General features: G+C 41.8%; 1 pseudogene across 1 annotated transcript in view; it reads left to right on the forward strand.

The window, feature by feature from the left end:
- The first annotated feature begins 11,254 nt into the window (after window positions 1–11,254).
- Window positions 11,255–25,629, forward strand: part of LOC144373842 (secernin-1-like) — a 50,776-nt pseudogene continuing 36,401 nt past the window's right edge. The window contains exons 1-2 of the transcript XR_013433381.1: window positions 11,255–11,562; window positions 12,319–12,429. The product of XR_013433381.1 is annotated as a secernin-1-like (transcript). The remainder of the gene's footprint in view (window positions 11,563–12,318; window positions 12,430–25,629) is intronic.

Genomic DNA, 25,629 nt, shown 5'->3' on the forward strand with positions numbered 1-25,629 from the left:
ATGAGTCAGTATCCTATATCAAAGAAAATACTTGGCCTTTGGTTTTTAGGGATTGGCTTACTTCACTTAACATTATATTCTCCAACTCCATTCATTTACAAGAAAATGCCATGATTTTATTCCCTTTTATTGCTGAGTAATATTCCATTGTGCATATATACCAAAATTTCCCTACCCATTCATCTACTGAAGGTTGGTTCCACAATATAGCTATTGTGAATTGTGCTTAGATAGTTTGAAGATCTTGCTAAAGCTATGGAATGATGAGGGGATGATGATGGGATTCCATTAGATTCTTTAATAGATTCATGACAGCCCTTTGAAGTAATAAAAGCTAAATGGTATAAAGCTATTTACACTTATTATATTATCAAATTTATTTGTATTATCTCATTTAATCTTTACAACAGTGTTTTTAGATTGGTCAAATTATACCTCAGTATTATAGTTAAGGGAATTAATGTTCAATGGGAGGAAATATTGTTTTTTATTCACCAACATCATAAAAATAAATAAAATCTTAATACAGAAAGTTTGACTCCAAAACTATTTTTAAGCTTGCAAAATCCAGTAAGATATTTTATTTCTTTTCTTTGTTCCAACAAAAAGATTTCTTCATGACCTTCTCTGTGCCATGCACCATGAACATAAAAGTAACTGACTGCTCTGATAGCATTCATTATAAAGAGAAGGATAAAAAGAAGTCAGGGTTGAAGGGCATTCCAAAACTAACAGAAGAGGCAGAAAAACATATTCAGTTATACATTGACTATGGAAATAAGGTAATTCCTTTCTTCAGAATTTTTCTTACAGAATAAATCTGTAAGTTTATCAACAGAAGAAAAAACCATGCTGGATTTGATGTCTTCCAACTTTGTACACTAGGAATCTGCCACATTTTTCCTACTGTGAAATTTTTGGTTTGGAGTGGTGCACTATCATCTGGTCACCTGTTAGGTTTCTAGCCTCACATACATTCTCTTGAAAGTCAACATATTAATTCTAGAGTTACTGTTTGTAGTAAGGAGATTAATTGCTCTTGTTGCAGGCTGTATGGAAATCTACACAGTCAGCAGCAGTGTTCTGGTTATGGGAAATAAACTCAGGTGATGCAGGACTGTGATTCATTGCTACTAAACAATTTCAGTAAAGTTCATAGTCTTTAGGTCTAAGTGTAACTCATGAAACTTACCCCTTACCTGTCAGCTTCTCTGACAATATAAATAAAATTTTAGATTACAGCATATACAGAACTCTGGACAGAATCACGTGAGGCTGAATTACTTATTATAATAGGCAACAGAACTCAACCTACAAGGTAAAAGCTTACTTTCCTTCTGTAATTTCACACAAATTTTGATAGAAACACCTTTGCAGCAGAATGATGCCTAACACATTATAATAATAATAATAATAATTATTATTATTATTATTATTATTATTATTATTATTTTATGAATACAATGAATGTAGGTAAAGAAACTAAGAGTAACTGATTCCAGTTAGTGTTATCTGCTAAAATGTTTGATATGATATGAAAGTACTTAGATTTTAAGATAATGTCAAACTAATTATAAAAGCAAAGTTATTATGGGAAGTTACAACTGATTTCAACTATTCTAAATGTTCTTCTTGAGTTTTCTTTACAGTCAGTTAAAAGCCATATGGGAAATTATGTCTATTGATTTCTAGTCCTTTCATAACCTTCGTCTAGTTTTGAGCCCAAATTTATATAGCATACTTTGGTTTTTGGAAATTTAGTTACTGCTGAAAATTAATTAATCTTTATAGAGCAACACTTGTCACCATTCAAAAATTTCCAATAAACTCTGAAAGCAATTCCAAAAGAAGGGCCTTGCAACATGACAACAAAGTATGGTTCACCCGAGGCAGATTCCCAGAGCTGCCCTATTCCCCCCCCCCAACAGAGTCCATATACAACTCAATCAATCCAGCATCACAGCAATTATATACAGCTTAACTCAAATCATCATCTCAATGGTTCACTGGCCTCACCTTTCAACCATTCCCTCTGGCAATATGCCAGGCATCATTCTGACTCGGCTGTGGCTCTCAACAGGTTCCAAAAAATTTGTGCTGTTTTAAGTCACTACCTTTGTGCTAATTTGTTACATGGGGGTTGAAAACTGACAGTTACTGGCATTCTTCTTTAAACACGGGGAAAATTGAATCCAATGGGGGGAATTCCTCTAAGTTAGGTCCCCAGGCCAGGAAGATCCCACCTGGATTATCTCTGCCCTCTGGGAGCTTCACTGTGTCTTCTTGCTTCTGCATGGAAGGGAGCTTGTGTTAGTAACTGCATAGCTTGTTCAGCCCCCTCCTGCCAGAGATCTGGATAGTTCTGAGCATCTTCCCCTGTCTTGAGGTTTGTCCCTGTCAGTTCCCACTGGCAGCTCTCCTCCTGATGAGACAGCCCACGTCCTAGTGGGCCCCTTGGATGCCTCATGAGACAAAACGTGCTCACATCTTGCTGAGGTAATTCCTTTTCCATTTTCAGCTTCTTCTGGGGTGTCTGAAGGATAATTCCAAGAAGCTCCCTGGTGGCTGTCTGTCCCTTTAGGTTCCATATTTATAGCAGTCTTTCAAAGCAATCTAGGCTTTTAAAATTATTATTAATCTCCTCAAAATTCTAGCAGCTTTAGTTTACCAGCAGATTCCAAAACACTTTGCACATATTTGAGGTTTTGTTATGGTAGCATGGCTGGTATACCAGAGTTTATATCAGTGTTCTTTTGCTTCCATATCTATGATCACAAACTTAGAAACTAAAAAATGACCCACTCCTTACCTCCCAGTTTCTGTGCACCAGACATCTAGCAGGACTCAACTGGGTTCCCAGCTCAAGGAGTTACAGCAGGAACAACTGAGGTCCTGCTGGTCTGTTTCCTTCAGGAATATCAGGTCCTCTTCCAGCACCATTTTTGGGACTGGCGGAATACAGTTCCTTGCAGTTGCAGAGGAAAGTTCCCATGTCCTCCTGGGTATTTGGGCAGCGATCATTCTTGGCTCCTTGCAGCCATTCTCCAATCCCTATTTATGGTCCTCTCCATCTTCAAAGGCCAGCAACAGTGGGGCAAAATACAGTTGAACAAATATTCTCCCAGACAGTCACCCCCAAGGTGGGGCTTAGTTCTATAATCTTGCTTGAACTGGGACTTTTCTTCATTTAGTTTAGTTTGTGATAAGTGAGCTCCTGATATCACTCCCTACAATAAACTTTACCATGACTGTCCCTGCTCCCATCTGAGCATATTTTGATTATGTATTTCTCTACAGGTTGCCGTGTGGCATCCAATGGCAGCACCTTGGTTTTCCTGAAGTTCAGGAACTGTGCCAGGGTTTCTTTTATGTAACTTGTGTACATATCGGAAAGTCCTGCTTTTTTCTTATCCATCACAAATTACAGACTGAAGTGCTAGACACTTATGTAATTGGCATTTCTAAATTCTTCCGGAAGCAAATAATGAATGCACATAAAAAAGTAATAAAATATTCTTCATTAATTTCACTTTAAAGTTAGCCCAATTAAACTAACAGGGATTATAAAATCAGTTCACTACAAAAATTCTATCAAATAAGAAATGTATCTTGAGTAGATTTAACTGATGCCAATTATTAAGTTACAGTAATTATTAAATTATTTTTGCAAAATGCTCATATGCATCAACATGTTTTAAAGCACATTAATTAAGCAAAAATAATATCTGCTTTCTTCATTGAGGGAAGCTCCTTCTACCCATGATTGCAGAAGATAAAAAACTATTTGCTTTTTACCTCCTCAGATTAAAAGATTGTAATCAGAGACAGAATGACAAATTGATTAAAATAAAAAGCTTTTTATAAAACTTGAAAAGTACTATCATCTTGTTATGTATTTATTCCTATGGGTAATGTTCTGTTTGAGGTGAAACAAAATATTTTCCAAAAGTTATAAGTTTCTGTTGAACTACTATATTTCAAGTTTCTCAGCCTTAACTTCTGTAAAAATCATGTTATATTGAATAAAAAGGCAATTTTTAATAAATACAGTATCTCACACTGAAAAAGGTACAGATGGACAAACGTTTTTATCTTGTGGTTTTCCTGTTTATTCATGTTAAACAATATGTAGAATTAATTCCATAAAAATGGAAGCTGTTTGAATCAGACCATCCTGATTCTAAGGTAACACAGAAGATCAGCTTTCTTTAAAATAGACAGAGAACTGGTATATGTGTGCTTTTTGTTTTTCTCTGGTGGGAAATTAATATGAAATATCAAGTTTTCAAAGGTTTCCATTTGGGTTCTTTAAAAAAACATAGCTGTAATTTTGTGAACCTCATGCCAATAGCAGTGGGATTTGCCCCCAACTCTGATGCGGAGCTGTCCTGGTCAACTGCCTTGACTTTTATAAGATGTGACAGGAGCTATGTGGGGCAGTTTAAGAATCTAGACCTCACCAGCTTTCAGAGCTTTTCACAACCTCCTTCCCCACTGCCCTTGAGGAACTCTGGACCCCCAGGAAGAGAAGAAGTCCCAGTACCGGATTTTAGGGTCTCTCAGCTCCTAAACTACACATGCAGTGACCTCCCCCCACCCCAGGGAAGCTGCATGAGGAAGCCCAATAGGCATCAGAGCAACCAGCTGGACACAGCATTGTGAGAAATATAGGTAAGGGTTGTTTTCAGCCACTAAGCTTCAGGTTAAGGGATTCAGTGCAGCCACAGAGTCCAAAAATCTAATCCTCCACCAAAATCTGGTACGAAAAAAAATGAGTCCTCTTTCAAAAACTCCACTTAAGCACAGCCTTCTTTACAAACTGCTATATACAAAGAGATTCTGTACCAACATTTTAATGATCTTTTTCTATTCAATGTGTCAAAAGGAGGTAATATCACATTCATCATTTTCAGAAAAATGCATTAGAGAATAATATTAATAGAAAAGATTATTTTTATACTTTGAAAATTTGTAATTAATTTCTCCTATTCAAAAATTATACTTATTGTATTTTTATTTTTAAATAAATTAGAATTTATAGTACGTTTTATCAGTGTAAGAGCTCGAAGGCTTCAACCTATCTTCAATTTCTCAGGGACAGGCAGCCAATTCTGCAGGTGATATTTCCTCCATTGTATTGTTATCTGATTTCTTCTTTTTCTTGAGAATTTTTTTTTCTCCTTGGCTTAGAGGAGTGAGAAAATCTATTGGGGTAAAATTCACCTAGACTAATGTGAAAAATGAAGCCCACATGTGGAAATCTAGGCTCTAGATTGAGAAACAAAATCATTGTGACAGATAGTTTCATTTTAGCACAAAAATTTCATCCTTAAAGTTTAGATTTTTTTTCACTTTATTTTTATCACACACACACACACACACACACATGCATACACATATATTTATTTTTATGAGGTGCAGAGGATCAAACCCAGTGCTTCACATGTGCTAGGCAAATGCTTTACCACTGAGCTGCAACTCCAACCTCTAAAGTTTAGAATTTTTCAATGAGCAAAGCAGAATTACTTGATGAATCTCAAATTAAAGACAAACATGCTTGCCATAGGCTAAAAATAAGTAATATTTATTTACCTCTTTGAGATCATTGATTTTCTCAGGTAGAATTTTCCCCCAGTATCTGAAAGTCCGAAAGGAACCTTGCTACCTGTCCTACTGCCTGTCTCACTAGCAGAGCCCCACCTGGCCTGGCTGTCTGGCACTCCTTTCCCAGGATGCACTTCAGGATGGACAATTTGGGGAATCATATGCATGCACCACAATCCAGTTCCTCGGCCTCCCACTGTCCTTCCCTGGGCAGTCCCAAGCCTGGCTTCCTCTGGCTCTCCACTTCCCTATTTCTGCTCCACCATGCTGAGCTACATAGAATGGCAGAAGAAAGACATCAGGGTGATTTCTGATGGCTTTGTACACTATATAAACTAGGCCTCCCTAACTTTTTGATGCCCAAAAGAAACACCCCCTCATGATCAAACCATTGTTTGGGGGCTTTGTTACCCATACTCAACATAACCTCTAACTATGTTCCCAATCTGATGCCCTATAGTCCCTGAGAAGTGCATCACAGTCATTTGAATAATGTCACCTGAAGTTGTGCAGTACCCAGCCTGTGCAGTTATCTGTGGTGACCCTACAATGTCCTTAAACCATGAAGCATGGAAGTTTACAGTTGTAGTGTCATGGGAACAGTAAAAAATTTCAGATGTGGAACATTTTGGACTTCAGATTTCTGGATTCAGGATGCTCAGCCTATGTGTGGACCGTGAAGTTGTTTATTGTTTCCATTTGACAGTGTTTAACTTACTTACTACTATTTCACAACCCCACACCCAGAGCCTCAAAACATCACTGGCCTTGTCAGCCCCTATATTTCTGGGGTTCCTGGGGGCTCAGCTGGACAATTTTTTCCCTGGTCTCTCTTGGGGTTCTTCATAAAGTTACTGCTCATGGTGGTGGAGGCTGGAATCATCCCAAGACCCACTGGGATGTGGGCTGGCTGGGCCTCTCCCTGTCCCTGTGATGGCCTTTTGGGGCCACTCTGCACTGCTTCTGAAGGGGGCGGGGCAGACCTTTGGTTTAAGAGGGAGCAGCTCAAGGCAAGGCGTGAAGCTGCTGTCCTCCTCTCATGGAAGCCTGAGTTGAGTGTAGGAATCTACACACGTGCTTCTCAGAGAATAATTGCAGGGTGGCATTTCCAGTGTTCCTGGCACAGCAATCAATTCTGCCAAGGAACTGTGCAGTTCAGTTAAGTCACAGGGTGGAGAGTACAGTGAGCTCTTCAACCAACTTTGTCCAGACTTGTGATTTTGCTTACACCCTTCTGTCAGAATGACCTTCCTTCCTTCCTTCCTTCCTTCCTTCCTTCCTTCCTTCCTTCCTTCCTTTCTTTCTTTTTTTCTTCCTTTCTTTTTTTTCAGAAAGGCTTAATCAAAATTAAATTTAAAAAAAGAGAAATTTTAACTCCCCAAAGGAAGGATTATGAATTAGGCAACTGACAGTGCTAAGAAATATGGAAACCTAGAAGAAACTGACCAGTAAAAAATGGACACGTTACACCAGGGGGCCATGTAACGTCCAGCCTAACTCAGACAAGGTGAAAGGAAACATTCAGAGAAACTGAGGACCCTGCATGGGACTCTTGGTGCTGCTGGGTCCTAGGCCCCATCTGAGCCATCACCACAGGGAAATGTGACAGTACCCTGCCACCTTTGTGGGATGGAAAACATGGTCTCCCAGGAGCCTCTGTGACCTTAGGAAAATGTCTCACCCCACAGACGCTGCTTCCAAATTATTTTTGCGTTTTCCATAACATTTTAATAATTTCCAAATGAATCTGATAAACCTTCTTGAGGTCAACAGTGCTAAGGCATGCCTGTTGAGCAAGTTACGGAGACTTGGAAAAAGAAAAGAAGGAGGTATGGTTTTAGAAGAGCAGAGACTGAGGACAAAAAATAATCCTTTTTATTTTCTTGGGAACTTGTCAAGTTAATAATAAATTATGCACAACAAGTGAGTAATTTATCTGATTCACAGAAATCTCATCAGAGAATGCATAGTGGACATAATAAATTATAAATGTCACCTTAACAAATGACATTTACCATTAGATTCAAAGTAGTATAATTATATGCAATTATTGTTATTACTATGTATGACCACATGACATGGGAGTCAGGAAATCAACTTGTTACTAAGTCCGCTTCTGCTAGTCTCAGATACTTCAAATATAGTTCGGAGAATACTCATGAGTGACATTTATCAGTATGAGGCGCCTGAAGACAGGCTGAGGGAGACGGCTGGCATTAATAAACTGCACAGAAACCTGTAGTAGAAGAGGTGGGAAAATAAGTTCTGAGAATCCAGTGAATAGACATACATTAGAGGATTCTATTTTCCTTTTTAAAATTCCTTGCTGTATACAAGGAATGGACAAGAATGTGAATTCATGTTATCATGTGTACTATAGATGTAATTTTGGGGTTTGACTGAGTTTTTGCTCTAGCTTAGGGGTCTAAGAAACACAGGTAAAACGTTGTAATCAGCTACTTGATAATCATTGCTAGCAAGTCTTCATCTTGCTTAGCTGGTAATTCTGCAAAATGAATCATATTTGTAGGTTCTTTTAATTTCTTGAAGGAGAAGCTTTTGTCTTTCACATTTTATAAGTAAAGACTATTTTAAGACATGCTTTCAAGAACAGCACTGAATAAAGCTGGCACCTAATTTTTTTAAAATGTGAAATTTAAAGAAGGGTTCTTTTAAAAGAGTATTTAAGAGAGCAACACAGCTGGCTATCCCTATCAATACACTTATCAGGCCAATCAAATCTTTTGCATGGTCTAGGTCTCCCTCAAGACCCATCAACATAACTAACATAATGCATGTGTTTGTGTAGATAAGACTCTTATTAATATTAGCATTAAAATCATTTGGGATGAGTTTGATAGACCTTCCTTGTCTTAGTTCCAGCGTCTGCCATGTTTAATAGTGTGTGAGAGGACAGAATTTAAATTTGTGGGAAAATATGAAAGATGGCCAGTGAGAAATTTTTTCCTGAACCTTTCCAGATTCAAAGTAACTAGAATACTGTGGGGGGTGCTATCTGAAAATAAGTAAGTACATATGGCTTGATATGGGAGGTGGTACATTTGCACCTCCAAGCAGTCCTGGGCCTGGTCATAATCAGAGAACTTGGGAGGCCACTGATGCTGCTGGGACTCTGTGTGTCAGCCTAGTGCCTAGCGTGCTGTGGACTGCTGCTGCCAGTCTCCACACACATGAGCCCCACCAGGCTGCTACTTCTGAGACCCACTGGTACATGTGGAAAATCTGATGAGGTTTGTCTGGAATATGTGAAATAGAGATAGTTTTGCCTAGAGCGGAGCGTGAAGCAAGTATGCTGAATGCTTTTGTACACTGTGGCCCAGTCGGAAAGCCTGCTGGGAAGGCTCCTGAAAGCACTCTGTTGTGAGTAAACCTATGGACCTACTAGTTAAACTGCAGGACTAACACAAACCTCTACATTTTCATGCATTTCATTCAAAATCATTGGCACTCTAAAATGAGATTATTTACCTTCAGCAGCTTTAAAGTCTTATAATGACTGAAAACTGAGCTTACAAATAAATTGAAATTTATCTCTGCCAAAAAAAAAGAAAATCCATGTACTCTATGAAAAGAGCATAAACTTTATAAAAAACCTAATTTTGAAATGTATAATTGTGCTTTGGGATACTTGAACTTGTGGGGAGAATCTTTTGATGGAACTGCTGCTTCTAATTGGAAAAAATATATATTTGGGGCTGGGGATGTGGCTTAGTGGTAGGATCAGTGCTAACACACAGGAGGACACAGCTTCCATCCCTAGTACCACAACAACAACAACAAACTATATTTTGTATACAAATGTGCTAAAATTGAGATGTCAATCTGTGCACTCTACAAATTTGCTTAAGATCATCAAAGCAAACAAATTTAAAATATATGTTGAGCTTCCTCTTGTAAAATATATGTTGACGTGTGTAGCTCTAAGTTTTAAAAAGACAATTTCTAGGGAAAGATTTAAGCTGAACATTTTGTTCTTCTTAGTATAAAGAAACCAGAATGGAGAATATATTAAGCAGAGTTTGCTTTGAACATAGTAGATACCTTCCTACAAACAGATAAAATTTTTGATTTAAGATTCTATAGAGAAGCAGTAATTGAAGGTGTCAGTAACTTCAAATTTATACAGTTGTGAAGATAAATTTCAGGAAATCTTATAAAGAAAAATAAGAAAAGCCGTATGAAAAAAAAGGCATTTTCTGGAAAATGCCAGTACCTACTATTGGAGAAAATGATGGCTAAGAAACTGATTAAACAATGTAAATAGTAGCAGGAGTAAGAACTCTGCTCATGCTATTTATAGCATGCAGGTAATTAACAAAAAGAAGTAATATAAAATTTTTACTATTAAAGCTTTTCTATTGAGGAAATTTGCTTTCCTCAATTTTTCAGCAATAAAAAATGAAATAAACTTTATTTATTTATTTTTATTCTTTTTTTTAAAAAAATATTTACTTTTAAGGTGTAGGTGGACACAACACAATGCCTTTATTTTTATGTGATGCTGATGATCGAACCCAGGTACCGCCCATGCTAGGCAGCACTCTACCGCTGAGCCACAATCCCAGTCCCTACTTTTTGATATATACATTTTTTAGCTGAAAATGGACAGGATACCTTTATTTATTTATTTATTTGTATGTGGTGCTGAGGATTGAACCCAGGGCTTTACACATGCGAGGTGAGTGCTCTACCACTCAGCCACAATCCCAGCCCTGAAATAAAATTTATTTAAAGTAAAAAATTAAAATCTAGATGGGCTGAAGACTATTAACTGCTTAGATGTAGCTGATGTTAGAATAAACTGTATTCCATGCTGGGGGATAGTTATTAGAAAGGCCCACCAAACCAAGTTTCTGGAATTTCCCCGTCAGGTAGAAACTATTTTAATTATCACACTAGCAAGTGGCTTAATGGAAATGAAATGTGATATGCATGTTTCTCATTTAAAATTTTCAGTAAACATATAAAGTGACAACTGTGAAACTGGAGTCAATCAGTGTTGCATGGCAAACTAAGTCATGATTAAAACTGCTCCATTTATTAAAAATAATAAATGCACCACATTTCCCGCTTTTCCCGCTCCGTCGGTTGACACACATCTATTTTCCCAGCAGATCTAGACCTCTGGAGGGCGCAGGGCGAGCCAACAGCTGGCGCCTCCTCCATGCAGCGAGGTGGCGGATGGCGCTGCAGCGGAGCGTCCAGCGCAGCCGGCAGCGTCCCCCCTCTGCCCATCCCTCGTGGAGTTCTGGGCTAGGAAAGCATCCCTGGACCGAAAGGCGACCAGGCCCGCGCGGGGCTGCGAGCTCAGTGGCCTCAGAGGCGCGCATCGAGGGAGGGACGCGGCCTGCAGGACAAAGGCAGGCTAGCGGCGGAGGGAGGTGGGCATGGGCCGCCAGGGAAGCGGGGAAAGGGCTCAAGGGCGGGGCCCGCGCAGCTCAAGGGGACCTGCCCCGGCGAGCGAAGGGAAAAGGCACAGGAGCGGGGCGCTCGCCAGCGAGTGAAGAAGGGCTGACGCCGGGGCGTGGCCTGCTCAGGCGGGTGAGGCCGGTCGGACTTGGGAGGCTGGGCCTCGAGGGCGGGCGGTGCCTGGGCGTGCGAAGAAAGGGCGGGCGGGGCCTAGGGGCGGAGCTTTGGCGGCACAGCGGAGCTTGTGGGTCCTAGCTGCCCTAGACAGTCGCTGCCCTAGACAGTCACTGCCCTGATGGCGGCGGTGGCAGTCGCTAGCAGGTGGGGGTGAGGAGCTGAAGGGCCGGGGCTGCTGGGGCAGTTGGAGCTGGCCGTCGCAGGGAGCCAAGAGGCGAATCTGCAGCTGGGAGCGCACCGCAGCCCGGCAGAGAAGGTGGCTGCAGCCGGATCCGGGAGCGCTGCTTGAGGCGGCTTCTTGCGCAGCCAGGGCCTGAGGCGGCGGCGGCGGCTGCGGCGGCGGGGCCCCAGGTACCGAGGGGCGGCGGTGGCAGGGCTGCGGTGCCCAGGGTCGGTGGCGGCGGGAGCGAGGCCCTCCCTTGGTCGGCAGCACGCGGCTGTGGCGGGGCTGGCGGAGACCCCCCACCCCTCCGCGCCACCTCCGCTCTGGGGCGCCCCGCGCCGCGGGCCAGGAGGGTTGGGGGCGCCGCGCTGGACCCCGGCCCTCCCGCTGACACACCCCAGGGACGGGGCGGGCGGCGGCAGGCTTGCGGGGCCGCGGGACAGCGGTGCGGGGCGCAGTCTCTGCCAGGTGGCCAGCCGCGGTGGCCCGGGCACCGGACCCGGACCCTTTTGTCTCCCGGCCGAGCTGGACTCAGGCTGCCCCGCCGGCGCCGCTGTCCCGCGCCCGTGCTCTGGAGGAGTTCGCCGCTGCGTGGAGCGGGAGGTGGCGTCAGACCCTGTCCTGCGTGTCGCTCTTGGTGCGGCACAGGGAAGGAGTCACGCTGTAGTGTGTTTGATTCATCATTAGTGGAAGGGATTGTCCCCTTCCCGTTTCTGTTAACCAGTTCCCATCCCGCCGCAACCCTGGGGTTCTTTTCCTAGATTTTGCAAAATACCAACAAAGAAGTGTGGCGAGTCCAGTCGACAGCCCCTGACTGCCAGGCATGGCGAGCTGAGAGCGCTTCCTTGGAGGGGTTGTTCCACCAGAAGGCCTCAGAGCCTTCTGGCCAAAATGAAGGGTGTCACTCCATCAAGTGCTTCAGGTCTCTTTCTCTCCCTTTCTAGGGTGAAAAGATTTCAAAAATCGATATTAAATTATTAAAATCTGGCTGCTTAGGAATTACAACCATAGAAGAAAATAATGCAAAAGGGAAATAGAATGAGTATCTTTGAGGGGTAAGTGTCCCAACTTATTGAAAGTGTCAGAGATGAGATGTATGGATTTTTGAGATTGATGGGTAAACTGTAAATAAGCTTTTAATATATGGCATTTTGCACTAAGATATTTTTGATTGTTTCATTTTATTTACTTATGGAAATTGTGGATTACCTGGACATCTTAAGACCCAGGAACCCATTTATTAAGAATCTGCTGTCTTGAAAAATGCACTTTATGAATGCTTTGGATTAAGAAGGTGTAAACAGTGGTTTGTCATGTCTGCCACATAAGAGATAATCTGAACCAGTTCCCTCGCAATTGCCCAGATGCCAAAAACTGGCAAGAACTAGTACTTGGAGTGGTCATCCTTCAACAGGAAATACAGAGCTACCTATGTACTATATCATTAATTCTTAACCGCAAATATTGAGAGCAAATGCTGTGTGTTTTTAAGAACAGTTCATAAAAAAATTTCATACAATATTATGTGTTTCACCTAGTATCAAGAGTAAAATATAGGGAAAAATAGAAAGAAAAACTGAAGAAAAAGTAAATAGCTAAAAAAGTATCTATTACTAAATCAGATGAGCTGTGTTAGGTTGATTTAGGGAGATCCAGCAGTGAGCAGAGTAGGCAGAGTCCTACCTTCATGGAGCTTGAATTCTTATTTCTGTAGAGCAAGAATAGCTGAGGTAAATAAGACACATTAATTTCTGTTGTTGCTTTTTCGTTGTATTTTTAACTAATTTTGGAGTTTGATGATTTTTCCAATTCTGTTGTTAGTGGAACTAAGTTGAAATAATCACGTTCTTGGACTGGCTTCTTCCATTCCTGCCCCTTCCGCTTCTGTTAGGACCTTATGTGTCTTGTTGCACGGCCCTTGTCTAGAGTTGGCTTAGAGTGGAGCTCCCTTGGTAACCTGGGACTGCAAGACGCCTTCTAGTATCCAGACCTGGGGAGGGGCTGGAGGGTGCCTGGGCTGGGTCTGGTTGGAGCTCCAGGTGAACCTACTCTCGGGCCTTGAACTCTGGGATCTTTGTGGGAGGTGTCTGGCACAGAGCTGGAACTCCCGACCCTCACTGTGGTCATGTTAGAGCCTGTGTTCATTTCAGGCCAACATCTGCAGGACCAGGAGTGAGTCTTCTGTGTGTGGCATGGCTTCCTGTGTCGCCCTGTGGAGTAGGAAGAAAGAGTGTCTTCAGGGCACCCCATATGAAGCATAGACAGAATGAAACTGTGATGACAATTTAAGATCAGTTGTATAGGTTTTGAGAGTTCAGCAGGAAACTCAAGTCCATGGTGGAAGGCAGCGTGGCTTGGTAGGACAAGATGGCGAACTGGGAGACCACCCTGACACTTGTTGCTGTGTCAAATAAGAGTCCCTCAATGATGGACTGTTCTTTCCTAGTTTTTTATCTGTTTCTGTAGCATTGATGGTTCTTCACTTTTCTCTCTCTCGACTTCTACCTTGAGTTGTCCTCGTACCCCTTCTGTTAGGCATATGTTGTATCTCGTACCACTTCTGTTAGGCATATGCTTCTTTATGACATCATTTCTGATGAATTTTTTATATGGACCCTCGTGCTTTGGGTGGCACTTTACATACCATAATGCCAACTGTCCTCTGAGGGAGAGCAGCATAAAATGCTGCTGCCCATCTAGACTGTCGCAGCCTAGCTGAAAGAATGCCCAAACTCTTCATAAGAGAAAACAGAAGTAGTTGATGATTTAGGTCAGTTTTAACTGCAGACTAGGCTGGTATGGTGATTAATTTATTAACCTGCTGTCTGCTGTTGAGCATGAATATAGTTTTAAGTGGCCAGATAGCTGTCTCCTGTCTCAACTGGCTTCTGGAGTTTTGGGCACAGTCAACAAAGGGGCTCAGAGCAGGAGGGCTGCTGCCTTCTTGCCCTCACTTGTGGAGTGTTTTCTCCCCAGAATATTCTCCTTCCGTAATCCGTCTTGTACACCTGGTACCATTTCAGATAGCCATCGCTGTCCATGCTCAAATATTGTCAGATGAAAAGATCACTGAAAAGTATTGGGACTGTCCAAATTTAAAATAAACAAATCAGTGTATTTTCAGAAACAGTTTTTCCAGTCTGAGGCCATTTTCCATGGTGGCCCTCTTGCTTTAGACTTGGAGCTGTGTCGGGTGGACTTCAGCGTGGACTTCCATTTATCTCAAGCCTCCCACCCCTCCTCCACCCTTTCTCTCCATGCTGGGTGGGTTCCTGGGCCTCACAGAGAAGGCCTCCTGCTTTGTTGTGTGCTCTGGGCCACTTGCTGTGCCTGTTGTCCTGGGCCTCGGCCACCTGTGCTTTGGTGGCTCAACACATCAGCCCTTTTTGCATGTTGGTCTGCTCAAAGCCAGCCAAACTCTCCGTTCTCCTCTGCAGTCTTGTACTTTTATTCACTTTGGATAAGTCGTGTTTTTGCTTGTTTGTATAGGCCAGAGAGAATACAGTGGTACACTACAAATTCAATATATTCTCTGCCCAATTCAGGAAGTTTCACACACATATTCCGATTTTTGTGTGTTCCTGAGACAAAAAAATAAAAATGTCCATTTTAACAGTATTGGATTCTTACTCCCCTGAAGTGGGTCAGCTGCTGTTTGTATGGGGGAGGGGGCATGTGCTGCATGCTCTGATCTGAGCCAAGCCCCGTCCCTGCTTTATAAGAGACCATTTCATTTATTCCTGTATGACAGCCTGGCTCTTGGAGACATTTTCAAACACACCAGGCTGCTTCTTCCTTCAGATGGGCAGCAGGAAGGCTTGGGTGTGAACAGGGAGTGCTGTCTCCTCCCTTCCTCCCTGTCTCCTGCTCCTCCTGAACCTCATAAAATCTCCCATTTCCAGCCGGAGGCTTAGCCTGTGGCTGTGCTCAGTGCTCCATCTGCCTTGGCCCAGAGGCTGTGTTTTAAAACATTTTTTTTTCATTATTTGAGTGTTCTTTCTTTGAAAACCTCCTGCTGACTGTATTCCTTGCTGTCACCTCCGCTAGGTTCTCTCAAGAGTACCCCTGAGAGGTTCATTTGATGTTCTTTCTTTGTGTTTCCCCTACATTATTTTCTTTCATGGCTCCAATGTCCACATTAATACAGCAAACAGATCTGCTCCCAGAGCCTCTATCTGTTCTCAGTAGCATCTCTCTGCACGCACCTGCCCTTTTTAACCCTGGAGTGTTCAGACCTGCTTCTTTTCCAGTATTTCTGTTTATTCATTTCTTAAATCCTCGGTACAGGCCATGTGCCAGATGCATGCTAAGTTAAGCATCAAGACTGAAGTGGTGCGCCAAGTAAGGCACCGAGTTAAGTGGGAGGAGGTACACTGAACAGAACATCAAAACTGGACACACAAGTTATATTTGGTGTGCACCATGAAGGAGGCCATGGCATGGTGGGAGAGCATGTGATGAGATGCTCCTGCAGTGTCTGGAGTGCTGGGAAAGCTGATGCATAGGAAGTTCTCCATAATGGCTCCATTCTCTGTGTCCTTTCTACTCAAAAGTGACGTGAAGATAGCAGTGCTGGCCTCACCTTGCAGGTCGATGAAGAGTCAGAATCTCTGGTTCCTAATGCAGAATCTGCCTTGTAACTGCACCCTAGTGTCCTTGAGATTGAGAAGCACTGCCCTAGGCTGGATTCTAGCATTTTCTTTGACTCTCTCCTATTATATTACTCCTGTCTAAGATATTTCACCTGTTTCTTGGATTAGTTCTTGAATTTCTTTACTAATTTAGAATTTGTATTCACCTGTTCCTGGTCAGTCTGTTGGATTCCTTTGTGCACAGTTGCCCAATGCCTTCTTCAGGTCCTTCCTCTTGCCTGTGGTAAGCTGCATAACCAATGCAGAGTTCTCTGCTTAGCATTGAAAACTCTTCATGACTCAGTTCTGCCTCCTCTCAGGTGCACAGCATGTTTCTATGACTTCAGCAGAGCATATGTAGCACATTCATTCTTTTAAGAAATATTTTCTAAGCATAGCAAACAGTCATTTTTAGTGATATGGACAAGTAAGCGTATTCTTATTTTTCTTAATGTTAAGTAAGAGTATTATATACTTGGTGAAACTATGAAACTTTTTAAAAGTTTATTTAGCCTCTTACTTTGTTGAGTGATTTTGCTATTTTTAATTTTATGAAATACAATTGCTTAATTTTATGAATTAAAATAAGTGAATACTTGTTGTCTTTTCTTACAAATTTCTGGTTGGTTGTGATCATTAGTCTCTATTGATCTTATTGATGTCTTCAGATTTCATCATTTTCTTTTAAATTTCAAACCAATTTCTCTATCCTGTTATCCTAATCTCATAAAGATCCTAAATGTCATTGCCTTTCTAGTGCACCATGTCTTGATTTGACCACACTGACCCTGTGTTGGCTGAGTTACTACCTGTGTCCTTTGTCCCTCTGAGTACCCATGGTCTTCATCATATGGAGAAGTGGGTATCTCCTGCCATGTGATTCTGGCTCAGCCCTGAGGTTTACTGTGGTCAGTGGGACATTAGTAAAAATGACCTCTCAAACAGAGGCTTAAAGTGGGATTTGTCCTCCTGTGTTTCTACCATCATTTGCACAAGAATCTACCCAGGATTGGAGATGGTCCAGAGTGAGGACAGAGGTGAGGAGGGACAGACCCGTCTGCACCTTTTGTCCAGGATAGAGCAGATCAAAATACACAGACAGAACAAAGGAGAAATCATTGTTATTTTGAGTTTTGGTATTTTGCTGTACCCTTGTAAGAAAATAGCTAAAACACAGACTGAGAACATAATATTCCAAAGGGGAAGTCATTATTTCTTTGTTAAGAATCTGAGCATCGCTGTTGATTGCTAAGCTGTACTCAGCCCTTTCCTGAGCCCAGGGCTCCTTTGTCCTCCTCCTCCTGCCTGCCATCCATGGTTGCTCCTAGGCCACTGTTTCTTGCCAGAAGGACCACAGTAGTGGCCTCCTCGCCTGCCTTCCTGATGCTGGGTCCCTCTGTCTTCAGACAGTCCAAGCCTCAGATCATGTTGCTGCCCTGCTGAACCCCCCGAGTTTCTCTTGGTCGGCTCCCTGCCTTCCTGATGCTAGGTCCCTCTGTCTTCAGACAGTCCAAGCCTCAGATCATGTTACTGCCCTGCTGAACCCCCCGAGTTTCTCTTGGTCGGCTCCCTGCCCGCCCTTCAGCCTGCTGTCTCCCTCTTGTGCTCCTGCTCTGTGCTCCTCCCGCATGGTCCTGTTACCTTGTGAAGGAGGTGAGACCAGCCAAGAGAGGTCTGGCTGGCTGCCAGCCTGTCATGGCTGGAGTGCCCTCTTCAGGCCTCCCTCTCCACTGAGCTCTGTGGAGTCTCCCTCTCCAGTCAAAACCACATCTCCCTACTTTGTCTTCTTTCTGAATTGTAGTATCTATCATGATCTGGAGTATTTCTGTGTGCATTCTCTTCTGCCTGTTGGAATGAACAGAGTGAATGCCTGTTTTATTCTCCTGTGTTCTTAGGCCTTAGGGACTCAGTAACTATTGCTTGCATTAATGGATAACTACTTATTTTAATTTAAAACATTGTCATTTTGGTCAGTTGGTAAGTTGTATTGCTTTAACCATGTCAGCCTTTTTCATCCATGGTTGTGTGTGTGTGTGCTTGTGTGTTTGTGTGTGTGTGTGTGTATATGTGTGCAGAAATTTAAATATACATGAAAGATAGTTATAGGTGAAAAGGATCTGTTTTAAACCAGTACTTTTGATTATTTTATTTCTATTTTTCAAATGATGTTGACATTCCCTTTTATTGACTCTTTTTTTAAGGACATTGCATCAGATTATGTCATGTGATGGAGTCTCTGAGGTCACCTTTTACCTGTCCATAAAACTATAATTTCATCTGTGGGGTTCCTATTTCTGAAAGATTATCAGTAAAAATACATATTCATTTGGAAAAAGGGGAAAAACTTTTTAGGTCTACTCTCAGTCAGTGTGTGTGTGAAGTTGCTGAGAGAAATAGACGTCACCCAGTGGACCTAGTGGGATTCACAGGGAAAAGTAATGACACCAAAGGAAATATACAGTTGGAGAAAAGGAATTTGTGGGGCAAGTGATAGATTCCCTACCTGAAAGTGTTTCAGTTAAATAGTGAAATAAGTAGAAAAGCAAATACACATACACACCCACTTTTTTCCATATTTGCTTCAAATCTATATTTGATTTTGTTTTAAAGAAAACAATCTACACTTTAGGAACCCTGTGTGTCCCTCCTAAATCCAGCCAGCCCTAGGTGAGCATCCTGTGAATCTGTTCTTCAGCCACGTGGCTTGAGCACAGAGGAGGTGTGCAGATCGGCTGGTCAGGGTTTGTTCTGTAGCCATGCTTTTGAAGCACCTTCATTCTAGTTACCCTTTAAACTCAAAATTTATTGAGGATCCAAAGAGCTGTTTTTTTATGTAGGTTATATCTATCAGCATTAGCTGTATTTGAAACTTAAATTGATAATTTTATATAATGTTTTAATGTAATGAGAATAATAAAACTATACATGCAAACATAAATAAAATTTTGATGAAAGAATACCTATATTATCCAATGAAGAAATAAGTGGGAATGAAAAACCAAAACCAGCACTTTTAAGTGGCTTTTTCATTCTTTGCAAATGGTTTTAAATATTGGACTTAAAGGACAGATGCATTTCCAGCTCTGCTTCTACATATGTACTCTGGAAAACCCTACCTTGACCTTGGGACAGAGTGACTTTTTTGAAATGATCTGAGGCCTAGGGTCCCCCAGGCCTATCCAGCTTACACTTAGCAAACTGCCCTTGTGTGTGGATGGTGCCGCACCCCTGGTGTCACCCTGTTGCACCTTCTGTGTAACACTGCCCTTTAGGTGTGTCCTGTTACATGGGGCTAATGATTCACATTCACTAGTGTATGGGCAGAATTCTGTTCTGTGAGCCATTACATATTCAGTTCTCTGTTGTCTTGTTGTGACTCATTTGGAAATGTGCGCAGCTGTATAACTTCATGAAGCAGTGCTGTGCTGCTGAAAACATTCTCAAGCATCCTTTTGAACCTGTACTAGGAGTAAAAGAGAGGTGCTGCAGCCTGCTTGCTGGGGGCCAGGTTGCTGGGCCGTGGGGTGTGCATTTTCATCTTCCACTCTGTGTCATGCCTCCAACTGCCCTTGGAACTTCTGTCCATTTATGGGCTTGTAGTAGTGTGTATTGAATTTTCATTTTTCCACTAGGCCACCAGCTTTTGCTTTGTTGTCAGGTTCTGTGTGTTGTGAATTTCTGTTCTGTCTGTGTTGTAATCAGGATAGTAGTGAATGCATCTAGACTCTCTAATGTCTAATAATTATGTTATTTAGTTCTGTTATGGAATTTTCATTGCTGATTTTTGTAGCTTCCATTTGTTGTTGGAATTCTCCATCTCTCACCCTTTTATATATATATCTGTTTTCTCCAATATTTTAATCACAGTTATTTTAAACTCTGGGTAATTTTTCAGCCTATATTAATTATCTTTTTTTCTATAGATTACTCATCTCTTATTCTTTGCCTTTTCCTATCTAACAGTATTTTATTTGTATGTCAGATGGTGATAGATGATCACCGTGGCAGAGAAGGCTTTCCCCCTCCCTGCTTGGCCAGGCTGGTGAGGAACTGGTGCAGGTGACAGCAAGCTGGGCTGGGGTCCTTGCTGACCTTGGGAAGGCCTCTGCTTCCTGTCTGTGCTTGGCATAGTTGGGCTGGTCAGCTCTGCTCAGCTCTGAGGGCTTGCTAATTCACTTCCCTGGGAGATGTTAATGTGTGGTGCTTTTGGCCTTGATTCCTTACACATCCTGGAGTTTTGTGTTTAAAGCAAGCATTCTGGCTTAGCAGAATTCTTCTCTCACATGCCTCCAGAGGAGCCCTCAAGGTGGCTTTAGACACACCTGGCCTGGTCTCTCAGGCTTCTAAGCACAGCCCACAGTTTAGCAAAGTCCCTTAGGGAAAATGAACCTTGTTTTCAGGACCCATCACACATGCACTCTGCTCCTTAAAAGGGACACACTGACTCCTACAAACCGTGCTGGCTTTGCTCCCTTGGTAGAGTCCCTTAAGGCAGCCCAGTCACAATTCTTAGTCTGCACCTGTAGAATTAGCACGTGTGCACAAATCAACAAATGACCCCTGAGAAGAAACCAGCAGTCACTTTGTTCCTCACTTTGAAAGAGCTCCTGCTCTGGAGTTCCAGTTCATCTCATTTTCTTGCTTTAGCAATCCCCTCGTGTTGGTAAAAATACAGTTTTCATTTTTCTCTCTCAGTTGCCAGTTGCTACAGGGGAGGTTGGTGTTGGGGCCTACTGTTCTTCACCCTGCAAAAGGCCCTTGACTTTCCTTGTTTTACTGAATGCAGCAACAAGATGAAACCTGCAACAGCAGTCTTTGTGTGTTGAAGGCACATTCTGATAAATCACAGAAGATCATTGCTGACACCTTCTTGTTCTGTCCTCGCAAGGTAGCAAAAGGATAAGCCAGCTTCTGAGATCTCCTTTACAAGGGCACTAATATCCCATTCCTGAGGGCTCTGCCCCTCTATGCACTCACTGCCTAGAGGCCACCCTGACACGTTGGAGGCTAGGATTAAATCTGTGAATCTTGGGAGGAATGCAGGCATTTGGACCATAGCTAGATGGTTGTTTATGTTCAAGTTTTAGGTGTGTTTGAAGGAGAAAATGGATTAGCATATACACCAAATATATTTGATTTATGAGACAAATAGCTTACATCCCTGTAACCATCACATCCAAGGAGAAAGCCACTGAATAAAAACAGCTGCCAGTTATATCACTCCTTAGACATACTTTTCAGGGTTCACATATGATTCCCTGTGTTTATTACTTGAGAATTTTGGTTCTTTATCCACTTTTGGAAGTAGGTCAGCTTGAAATAATACACTGCTTTCAAGTAGATCAGTAATTTTGGTTTGCTATTATTGTATTCAAAATTTTCTCTTCTTCCCCCATTTTATTTCACCAGATGCTCACAGTTTTTCAGATAAAAACTATTTTTCCTTCTTACTGCACTATTTAGGAGACTTAGGAAGGGTTAAACAATTGCATGACAAATCCAAATCTTTGTATATTTAGAGCAGAATGAGAAATCGCTCCTAAAAACTGTGTTTCAGTAACATTCCATGATTATTGCATCAATATTGCTTTGCTCATAGGCCAGGGAAATAACTGGAATTTTAGCATTCAGGGAGTTAAAGATTGAAGTATTCTTCTCACTTTTAGAATCACTGGAAAGCACAGTGCGTGTGTGTGCGTGCAGGAGACTTGAGGAGTTCTGAGTCCCAAGTGCAGTGCAGTGGGAGAGTTGCTTCCTGTTCAGAGTGTGAGTCCCAGAACCTTTATCTGTTCCTTTCCATCTGACTTATCCTCCTGTCTGAGTCCTGTCTGGTTGCTCCTCCTCACATTCCTATACCGCGTTCTCCCAAGTCCATAACAAAGAGATGCCTTTTGTTGAGTCAGTGCATGTTGGTGCTATTTAATAACAAACATGATTGAAGAGTTTATCTCAGAAAACATGCTGGAGACACACATTTGCTAAGGGTGTGTGATCTTCAGTGAATTCTTTCTATCCTTATTTATTTTTCCTTTCACACTCTCAAAGATCAATGAATTTAATGAAATATAACTTTGCCTCCGGTTGAAAGAGTTCTCTGGTCCTATTATTTGAACAAAAATAGTGGACCTAACAGCATTCGAGGATTGGGGAAGTGTTGGGAGCCTATGGCGGTTAGTTGGAGTAAACCTTCAATTGAACAAGTGTTTAAAGAAGTAATGCTGTTTATTTCAAATAGCTGCAAATATTTTTAGTTTTTTTTGTATTGTCCAACTTTTTTAGAATTTTTAAATCATTTACTTTGTGTTGTTAGGGGACAAACCCAGGGCCTCACATGGTAGGCCAGGGCTGTACTGAGCCACATTTTGTTTAAGTTTTAGTTATCAATATCTATTATTTTTAACTTTTTAGTTGGAAATACATGGTTTGGGGAAATGCTCTTGCTGGCATGAAATAGAACTATTATGAATATTAAAAAAACAGACTTTTCTCAGAAGGTGCACTTCCCTCAACATTACAGTGGGCCAGAGCCAGTGACGGTGAGGTGGTATGTGGAGGGAGCTTTTCCTTTGAGATTTATATGGTGACACACTGACGTACTCACCAGGAGCATGACAGCTAAGGAACTGTGTGACCCTTGTGGAATTGGAATATCGGGTTGGTACAGGATTGTTTCTTTAGAGCACCTCTGAAGTCTAAAGAAAATATTGAGTCTCCACTATTCCTCTGAAGTGATCACACTAGGTTTTGCCATATTTGAAAAGTACCCTTTTCCTAATGATGACACATTTTTTGTTTTGTTTGTTTTTGTGTAGGTTTAGCAGGTCCCTGTAGAGCAGTTTAGTTTGTTTCTTCCTAGAACTCAAACCAAAAAGTCACACAGTGGGCCATATTCAGTCCTTGGACACAGTGAAGTGGGGGCAGCAGATGGTAGGAAGGGTTGTGGGTACAAGATACAGAGTGTGCCTTAAAAAGTCTAAGTATGTCAGGAATTTAAGAAAGTAACCAATGTAAGGGAAAAATTTTATAGGAGGTCCTATATTAGAGTTCTCCTGAGAAACCACTAACAAATAGATTTATTATAAGGATTTAGCAGACAGTTATGGAGGGTTAGAAGTTCCAGCTTCTGTCATTAGCAGACTACAGACCTGGAAAACCAACAGATACTTCCAGTCTGAATTCAGAGGCCTGAGAATCCACAGAGCTGGTAGTTGAAGTGTTAGTCTGAAAGTCGGCATTTTCTAAACCCAAGAAGGACTGAGTTTTTTGAGTCTGAAGACAGGAAAGGCTAGTATCCCATCTCAGGCGTCAGGTGGCCACATCAGCTCTCTCTTCTAGGCAGGCCTTCAACTCACCGCACAGGAGGGGAGCAGTCTGCTCACTGGTCCACCGATTCAGAACCACCCTCACTGACATGCCCAGAGCAATGTTTGACCAGTACCTGAGCACCCCTGGCCCAACCAGATTAACACATGAAATTAAGTAAAACAGCTCCCTTAGAGCTGAGTGTGAGCCAGCAATGAACTGTTGAATTTACTTTTAAAGATGTGACACTGGAACGAATGAACACTGTTCTGGATATCAACACTAAAATAAACCTACTTGTTCATTAATTCAGTCAGTAAGTATTTATCGATCCTCACTTTTTGCAGGGTCCTTTGCTAACTGCTAAAAATCTAATGGTCATTGTTATGTAGGTGGCTCCTCCTTCCCCAGTTCCTTGGTTCCTTAGTTAATTACAGTTGTGATGGACCTTGATGGCTGTTCTAGCAGTACAGATGTTGACATCCTTTCCTGGTAGCTTTAGAGAAGTATGTCGCAAAGACCTGCCTGGTAAGTGACACCTGGGTTGAGCTCCAGGGAGTGGAGAAGAGGGGTGAACACTGTAGCAGGGAGCAGACAACTGGGCAGGTTCTACATGTCAAGGGCTCTGTGCCCAGAGCCAGGAGCTCTCCAAGGAGGTGAGTGCGCTCACCAAGAGCTGATGGCTGGTCCTGTCCTAGAAGATAGAGACGCAGGGTTTTGACTCAGTGTGTTACTAGGAGCAGATGGCACCTTCCGTGGAAATGAGCTGGTCTAAGAGCATTGGAACCTCCAGGTACCAACTGGAAAGAAGACATCCCATTAACAAGTTTTTTTTCTAAATGAATTGCTCAGTGGTATACAAATTAAGGATAGCGTCAGTCCCTGAATTCTGACTCAGCTGACTTCTTGCTGCTCCACAGTGAGCTGCAGGTTTTGTTTTTTCAGAGACAGATTAACAGTAGTAATTTATCAGTTTTATTTGCATTCAGTGAAATTGACTCTCTGTGGAATACACTTCTGTAAGTTTGACAGATACACAGTCCTGAATTCTCGCCAGTGATGATACACAGCAGCTGTCACCCCCACATTCCCATTTGCTTCTCTTTTGTAGAACCCTGCTCTCATGTCAACCTTTGTAACCTCTGACCTGTCCTTATAATTTTGTTTGTCTAAGTGTCATACAAATGCAGTCTTACATGCAGTCTTCTGAATCTGGGTCTTTTCATTTACAGAATGCATTTAAGATTCATCCACGTTGTGTGAGGCACTGAATTTTTTCCTTTAATGGCAGAGTGGCCTTCTTTTGTCTGGATACTTAGTTTGTTTGCCCATTCACCAGTAGAAGAAAATCTGGGTTGTTCCCAGTTTGGAGGATTATAAATAAAGATACTATTAACACTTATGTACATTTGTATGTGTGCGTGTGTGTGTGTGTGTGTGTGTGTGTGTGTGTGTGTGTGTGTGTGTGGCTGCGAGTTTCAGTTAGTAATACCAGGAAGGGGGGATTTTTGGGCCCTGAAAGGTGCATGTTAGGAAGCTCCGACCTCACAAGTGATTGTGCAGGTAGAGGTGACTGTGTGCATGTTCTGTAGTGGCCCAGACCCTTGCTGTTTTCAGGATTCATTCTGTTCAGAGAGTCTATGGTATCTCCTGGTAGTTTTGATTTGAATTTTCCTAATTATAAATTTCCCTAATTAATTAATAATGTTGAACATTTTTATGTTTAAAGATATAACATTGGAATGAATAAGCACTGTTCTGGATATCAAGTATAAAGTAAACCTAATCTGCCTCTGAAAAACCAAACCTTCAGCTCACTGTGTAGCAAAGAGTCAGCCTCCTCAGAACTCAGGGGAGGGACACTGTCCTTAATTTGTGTAGCACTGAGCGTTATATGACACTCCTGTATCTTTTCTGAAGTGTGTGTTTCAGTCTTCTTCCTATTTAAAAAAAAATAGTTTTTTATTATTGCTTGAGGGTTCTTCATGTATTCTGAATATAAGTCTTTATTCTGAAATATATTCTGTCAGTCTTTTGTTTGACTTTTTATTCTTGTATCAGTGTCTGAAAGTTAATTTTGATACAGATAAAAGTTTTCAATTTATTTTTCTTTTGTGGATCCTACTTTTTGGTAGGGTCTGAAAACTGTTTTCCTAACTCAAAATCACAAAAAAGATCTTCCTAGGTGCTTTATAGTTCAACACTGAAGCCTGTGATCCATTTTGAGCTTATTTTTGTATGAAGGGTGAGATATGGGTCCAGGTTCATCTTTTTTTTGCATCTGGACATCCAGTTGTTATCATTTGTTCAGCATCATTTGTG

Source organism: Ictidomys tridecemlineatus, unplaced genomic scaffold (genome assembly GCF_052094955.1).
Source record: "Ictidomys tridecemlineatus isolate mIctTri1 unplaced genomic scaffold, mIctTri1.hap1 Scaffold_51, whole genome shotgun sequence".
Lineage (NCBI taxonomy): Eukaryota > Metazoa > Chordata > Mammalia > Rodentia > Sciuridae > Ictidomys > Ictidomys tridecemlineatus.